General features: G+C 45.5%; 1 pseudogene; it reads right to left on the bottom strand.

Moving 5' to 3' along the window:
* Positions 1-581: 581 nt before the first annotated feature.
* Positions 582-2385, bottom strand: LOC143406132 (la-related protein 7 pseudogene; annotated as a pseudogene).
* Between the last annotated feature and the right edge of the window lie 4819 nt (positions 2386-7204).

Genomic DNA, 7204 nt, shown 5'->3' with positions numbered 1-7204 from the left:
ATTCTTACATCTGCGACAGAAACAGAATGCTTTTTTTTTTTTTTTTTTTTTTTTTTTTTTTTTTTTTTTTTTTAGGAACAGTTCATAATGACCTTTTGTTCAATGGAAAAGAACAATAAATACACTCAATTATTACACATACATGTCTTCATGCATCAACATGAAAAGACATCCAAGGTATTTGAAATGAAAAATAAATTGTTTAAAATAGTAAGTACCGTGAGCATACTACAGTTTTCTGAACTTTATATTTAGGTACTTTTATTTTTATTTTTGCAAGTATGTATTTTTTTTGTAAATAAAAGCAATTAACAATAATGTCCCAAACATTTATTTATGAAACCAGTTGAGGTTGACTTATGTAATTTCAACAAATAAAGCATTTAATGATAAATTTTGACATATAGTGCATTTCTGTCTAGGAAAAAAAAAAGCTTATTTACACAATATAAGGAACAAAGTTTTTTAATTAAATGCAGATTTTAGAAATACATTCATTATATAGTACTACCATAATAAAAATGGATTTTCCCAGAATCACTTAAGTATCCAGTGAAATTAAGATGTGAACTTTAATTTTTTCAATCATATTCAGAAAATCTATTGTGTTTACTTGCATGTTGAGTCTTTGCCAGTCTGATCTTTTCAGCTTTGGTGATTAACTTCTCAGTGCCTCTTTTCTTTTCCCGAGGCTGGTTAAGTTTGGCCTGTCTATCTACCAAAATCTTCTGCCAATACCTCTGTTCGTGATCACCAGAAAGGACCTCGAGTTTCCAGCAGTGCTTTTTTTATATTTCAGTATATGCATTCATAACTGCTTGAGCATCCTCAGGAGTTTTAAATCTGACATGGCATTCTGTATCTCCTTCTAACAAATCAACATAAACAACTTCTGAGATTGCAGCCAAGGTATCCCGAACGTGTTTCCTGGCAGGTAGAAGTTCTGTACTAATGATCTTCACAATCACTCCACTCACAAACTGTGGTCCTTGAGCATTAACCTTCTCCTGAGGGTGATTCTCTTGACTGTGAGCTTTTTCATTTCTCATTTCAGAGTTATTAGGAACTCCTCTGTCTGTCTCCATTTCTGATTCTGATTTTATTTGGGATGTAGTTTTTTTTAAAGAAGCCATGCTGGCTTTTTGTAATGCCAAATACTCTTTTTTTAAATCCATCCATTCGCTCTTGGACAGTACTCTCAGTGGTATAACTTCTTCTCCCATTTTATGTCTCTCTTTATGTTTTTTCTTATGCTTTCTCCTTGTTTTTAGAAAAGCATCTTTTATGTCTCCACCATCCTCTTCCTCTTCTGTAGAGAATTCTAAGACTCTGTTTTCTTTTGAAACTTCAGCAGCTTCTTTTATAATGTCTTTTTGAGCCATTTTCTTCACTTTAGATTTGGGAGCTAAGCACTCTGCATCTCCAGAACTGCTTTTTTTCCTCTTCCCTGTTTTGCCTTCAGGTAAGCTGGATACTTCTCTTTCCCTTTTCTTTTTTTTTCTTTGTGGGCTGCTTTTGAGGTTCAGGTGTTTCTGTTTCAGAGCCCTCGGATGTTGTCCTTGACCTTTTTACTTTAGAGATACTCTCATTTCTTGTGTCCATATTTAACTCTTTTGCTTGCACATTGTCTTCCTTCTTAATTCAGCCCTTCTTCTCCTTTTTCTTTTTCTTTTCAGCTACTCTTAAACCTGGAATAGGCTTATTTTTCACTGTCTTGGGAAATATGCCCGGTTTTCTTGGTGCTTCTTTTGGGGGGTTGTTAAGAAACTCAATGGCTTTTGCTGCTTGCTCTTTTGTTTCGAATTCCACAAAGGCAAATCCCTTTGGATCTCCAGTAGATTTATTATGTGGTATTCTTATATAAACCACATTGCCACATTTCCCAAATACTCTTTCAATCAAGCTGTGATTAACATTTTTGGGAAGTAACTCCACATACACAGTGCACTCATCCTCATCCTTTGGTCGTTCACCCAGAGGTTTTTTTCTCCTGATTCTGGTGCCTTCTAAGTCCAGCTCGACAACAGCGAAACTTTTAAGTGCTCTGGCAATTAACTTCCCATCTGTAGTCAACTTTTTCATTTTGTTAAAAGACACCAGAAGTGATATATCAACATATCCATCTCTAGATTTTTCTATTTGCTCTCGAAGAAATGTATCCTTGTGAAGATTTGCATCCCCGAACCAGAAGTCCAGTTGCTTAGCAATATCTGCAAGCACCTGTTTAACCCGAGACCGTTTCTTTTTCTCTACATCTTTTTTTTTTTCTCAGTGCTTTCTTCCATTATCTTTTGATTTCCACTGTCTGTTTCCATATTCGGATGAATTCCCAAAATACAGGGTCAGAGATGGCGTCCTTCAGCCCTTTCCGTCTCCCGAGCCTTAAAGTCGTTGTTATTTCGCGTCATATCCAGAATGCTTTTTTTAATATCTATTTTATTATTGCCCTTTCCCATATCATGAAGTTCTATTTTGTTTTTTGAGCTCATACAGACCTAGGTTAATGTTTTGCTGATCAGTTCAATTTTTTGACTATAGAGTTTTTAAAGATTGCAATAGAGATTTCACCTGTAAAAAGTTATAAGGCCTTTACTATTATGTTATGTGTCCTATGTATGTGTGCACACTTGTGTTTTATGTTTGAATGTATGTCCATATATCATATATGATGAGCGCTCATGAAAAAAATGGATCCAAATATTTTTTTTTTTATTCATGTGATTTAAATGGTTTAATTTAAATTGGGTAAACAGCTGTTGAGGATTGTTTTAAAATGTGAACAAAAAAGGAGGTTAACAGATCTGTTTGTTTACTTTCACCTTTCCTTTTCATTATATTTAATAATTCTCTTAAAGATAATGTAAATTATTAAGAAAATTGTTTTCTTTTAATGCCTTCTGGAAAGTTACATAATTTTTTCTTTAGCCATTGTTAAGGAAATTGTTTTCTTTTAGTGCCTTCTGGAATGTTACATAATTTTTTCTTTAGCCATTATTGCCAGAATTCCTGTCTTCATCCCAGTGCATGAAGATAAAACCAATCTACAGCTTCTGCAATAGCCATCACTGAACTGCTTACAGAATTTGCCTGGATCACTTGTATGCATTGTGAACTCATTTATATGCATTGTGAACTATCTGTTAGTGCAGCGACTTGTGGTTGTGTTAGGGTATTTTTGCTGATGATGTCATCGGTGGTACAATTTTTCCAAAAGGAGCAGTCAATTGGCTTGGTGTATCTTTCTCCCTTCTGCTTGTCATGATCGTTCAGCGAAAATTTGGGGGCCAACAGAGGTGAGGCAAAGAACCTCACCCCCCCCTCCCCACTGGTACAAAGACCTCCACACAGGTGTGGCTGTATACTGAACTGGTAAGATCCAATTACAATGGTACCAACCTAAGATAACGTGTAAGGACCATATATACTATTGGACAGGGCAGGCAAGGTCCCTAAGCCACATACTTGTTGTTTAAACAGAGAGGGGGAGATGTTGAGAGCCATAGACGAAGGGGCTCCAGCAAATTTTCAGACTGCCAGCTGATGATTGGCTCACAGCGGTCCCACCAACACCTAGCTGATTGGCTCCTCTGTGGAGATGCTCATTGAGCTGTTTCCCTGCCCTTTCAGACTACCAGCTGATGATTGGCTCACAGCGGCCCCAGCAACATCTAGCAACATCTAGCTGATTGGCTCCTCTGCGATGATGCTCATTGGGCTGTTTCCCTGCCCTTTCAGACCATGGAGCTGCTAATTGGGGGACTTTTTTGGCTCCGCCCATGCAACCCAGCCAATCGGCCTCAAAAGCAGGGGGATTGTGGGAGGAAGAGGCTGGTTTGGGGTGTGGCTTGTTGGAAGCCAGTGGTGGCAGTTGGGCTCTGAGGGTATTTTTCTGAGGAGCTGTTTTGTTTATCTTGTGTGGTTCTAAAAATAAAGTTAGTTTCTTTTGACAAGTGGCTCCTGAATTGTGCCCAGCCAGACTGCGGCAATCTTACTTGCTCCAACCAGACCTGAGAGATTTCCTTCCTTTCCTCTCCTTCCCTCTTGCCTTGCATGCTGCCCCTACCCCAACACAGCCCTCCGTAACCCTGACCCTTTGAGTTTCAGTCCCCAGGCCTGGGTGCTCACGTGAGTCCCTGACAGTGTTCCTCATGTCACTTGGCTTAGCATTGAGACTCTTTCTGTTGGGTCTTACCTGGGGGATTGGTACTTTCATCTTGCTTCCCTTTGTGCACATTGCACTTTTCTCTGTCTCCTGATCCTTGTGAAGCCCTTCCTCCCTTTCCCCTTGTGCTTTCCCCTGGTGCTTGCAGGTCTCCTGCTTCTTGGTTCCTTCATCCACGGTCGTACAGGTGAGTTCTTTTCCTGGTCACATGACTTGTGTCCTGAATCTTGCCCCCGCACGCACCCACTAAAATACCTGCCGTGCTCTCTCCTCACCCTCCTTCTGGCCCTCTTCACTTGCCAGGCCTATTTTGCCAAGTTCCAGTCCCTGGATTATCATCTGGGCCAGGGAACCTTATGGGAAAAGGAGTCCTGCCCCTTGCCTGGCCTCTTGCTCTCTCTGGGCCTTTGGTCCTGCACCCAGAAACCTGACACTTGGCAGTCGCCCTGGGCCAGGAACCTGCCTGCCCCCTGCCAGATCCTCTGACATCCATCAAAGTCTTGTCCACTGGTCTGAGCCGCCTGTCCAAGCCCTGGCACTTGGCTCTCCATTCTATGGCCTGCCTCTTCACTTGAGCCCCTGTGTACCCTTCTTGCTCTGTGCTTCCCTGGGCTTGCACTCTGGGCCTCACTGGAGCCAGTACCCTGTTCCCCTTGGCTTTCCTTAACCTCAGACCACTACTGTCATATACCAACCCGGCCCCACCCTTCACTGCCCTTTCCTTGCCTGGGCCTCCTATTGGTCCCTAGGTTGGGCTCCTTTCGTGAGTCCTAGCTCACACCCCATCAACACCTTTCCTCTGGCCTTTCATGCTGTACAATTCTTCATCCCTCCTCCTGTCCCTGTCTCTGCTGGGCCCCTTTTCAAGATCCCTTTCACAGGATGCTCACCAAGTCCAGGGAACTGGAACTGGGTATTTGCCCTGTAAGCTTCCTTTGGGAAAGTATAGCTGAGCCCCTGGCCTGGGCCCTTAGGCTCTCTCAACCGGGCCCTGCTACTCGATCCTGACACCCAGCAGTGAACCTGGGCCTTGAGCCCTCCTGTCGCTGCACCACCCACTACCCTTGCTCCCCTTTCTCCTCTACCAGGACCAGGTCCTGGTACTTGCCTCCCGATTTGGGGGCCTGGCTCTTTGCTGGAGCCCCCGGCAACCCTTCTCCAGGACCTTGTCCCTGTTCCTTGATTTTAGGTTCCTTGCTTGGCCTCCATCCTGTGCCTCCCCTCTTTTCCCCTGGTTGTGTGGTATTTTATCATTGCCAGGACCCACGCATTTCCCTGATTCTCCCTAGCCTGGTCTCCTCCAATGATTGCTGGCTCCCCACTGACACCCCCCCAATCCTGGATTAAGTTATACCTCACATTGCCCACCTTTGGACCTGGTCTCTCTCTGAGGATCTACTCACCTGGGGCAGAGAAGTGAAATTGGCTGGCCTTTGGGCCCTGAAGGATCCCTATTGGTAACACAGCCCTGCCTCTTGTCTGGGCCCCGTTTGCCACCCAAATTTGACAACTGATAATGGACTTGGCCCTAGTGATAACCTTGCCCTGGGTGATTCCCTTGCCTTCTCTCTCCTGTCCTCTAGCCTTACAAGCTTCCCCTAAGCCAACCCAGCCCTTCCTCACCCTAACCCTTTGCCTTACAAACCCCTGGCCTCGCTGCCAGCCTACGTTTCTTATAGGTTTCTGGGGTGTGTTGCTTTCTGTGAAATCTCTTCCTGTTGTGTCTGAGCTGGGCGCCCCTTGATTTGGCCCCCTTGCTTGCTCTCCCCTGTGCTTTTTGTGCAGTCCTCTGTCTCCACATCCTAGCGCTGATTCTACCTCTCTGTCCCATAGCAGTTTTCCTGGAGGCATCCTGATCGTTGGGTCCCTAATATCTGTTGTTGGGGTCTGCCCTTTCCTGGGCTCTTTGATTGGTTCCTGACTCTTGAACCTCTCTGCACCTACTGTGACCCCTCACTGTACCCTCACATCTGATCCTCATCTGGGCCAGGGCACATTATTGGAAACAGCACCCTGACCCTCAACTGGGCTACTTCCTCTCCATAGGCCCTGGGGCTGCACCAGGAAACCTGACACCTAGCAGTGATGCTGCACCTTGAGTCTCCCTCCCCCTGGTGGATGCCTTGCCTTACCTCCCCAGCACTGTTCACTCCCCTGAGCCACCTGCTCCAGTGCTGGCCCTTGGCTCTTCATTCCCTGGACTGGCTCCACTCTTGAGCTTCTGTGGGTCCTTCTTGCTCCATGCTTCCCTGGACTTGAAGTGTGATTCTCGCTGGGCTTGCTTCCCTGCTCCCCTTGGCTTCCCTGCATTTCACAACCCTTGTGCATCCCCTGCCTGCCTGGCCCCACACTTCCCTGCTCTCCCCTAGCTTGGGCACTCCTCTAGGTCCCAACCTGAACTTCTTTCTGTGGTCCTGGACCACACCCCACAAACACCTTTTTTCACGCACTTCAGGCTGTGCCTCCTTCAGTCCTCCTGTTGTCCTTGTTCCTGCTAGACTCCTTTAAAAGATCCCTTTCCCAAGATGCTCACCAGAGCCAGGGGATGGAACTGAGATGTATTGCCCTGCGGTCTTTCTTTGGGAATAGGTAGCAGTACCCCTTGCCTTGGGGTTTTGGCCTCCTTCAACCTTTGGCCTGCTCCTCAATCCTGACACCCTGCAGTGAATCTAGGCCTTGAGCCCTCCTCTGCCTTTGCCACCCATTCCCCTTCTTCCACTTCCTCCCCATAGACCACCACAGCAAGGAGAGATGGGACTCCCCCTTCCAGATGGGAGACAACTCCCATCTGATTGTAGAGGGAGCTCCTAAAGCCCAGCAGACAGGGTAGACAGGACTCCCTCTTCCATGCAGGAGACCCCTCCCACATGGGTGTCAGGGGAAGATCCTATACTGCTGCAACAGGGTACAGATCACTCACTACTCTAGGCTGGAGACCCCTCACACCTGGGTGTTGGGGGGAATCTCAAAACATGAACAGCCAACGTAAAGGTGACTTGCCCTCCAGGTGGGAGACCCCACCCACCTGGGTTCTGGGAGGAG

This window comes from Callospermophilus lateralis, chromosome 8 (assembly GCF_048772815.1).
Source record: "Callospermophilus lateralis isolate mCalLat2 chromosome 8, mCalLat2.hap1, whole genome shotgun sequence".
NCBI lineage: Eukaryota > Metazoa > Chordata > Mammalia > Rodentia > Sciuridae > Callospermophilus > Callospermophilus lateralis.
This window is presented reverse-complemented; position numbering and strand designations above follow the sequence as displayed.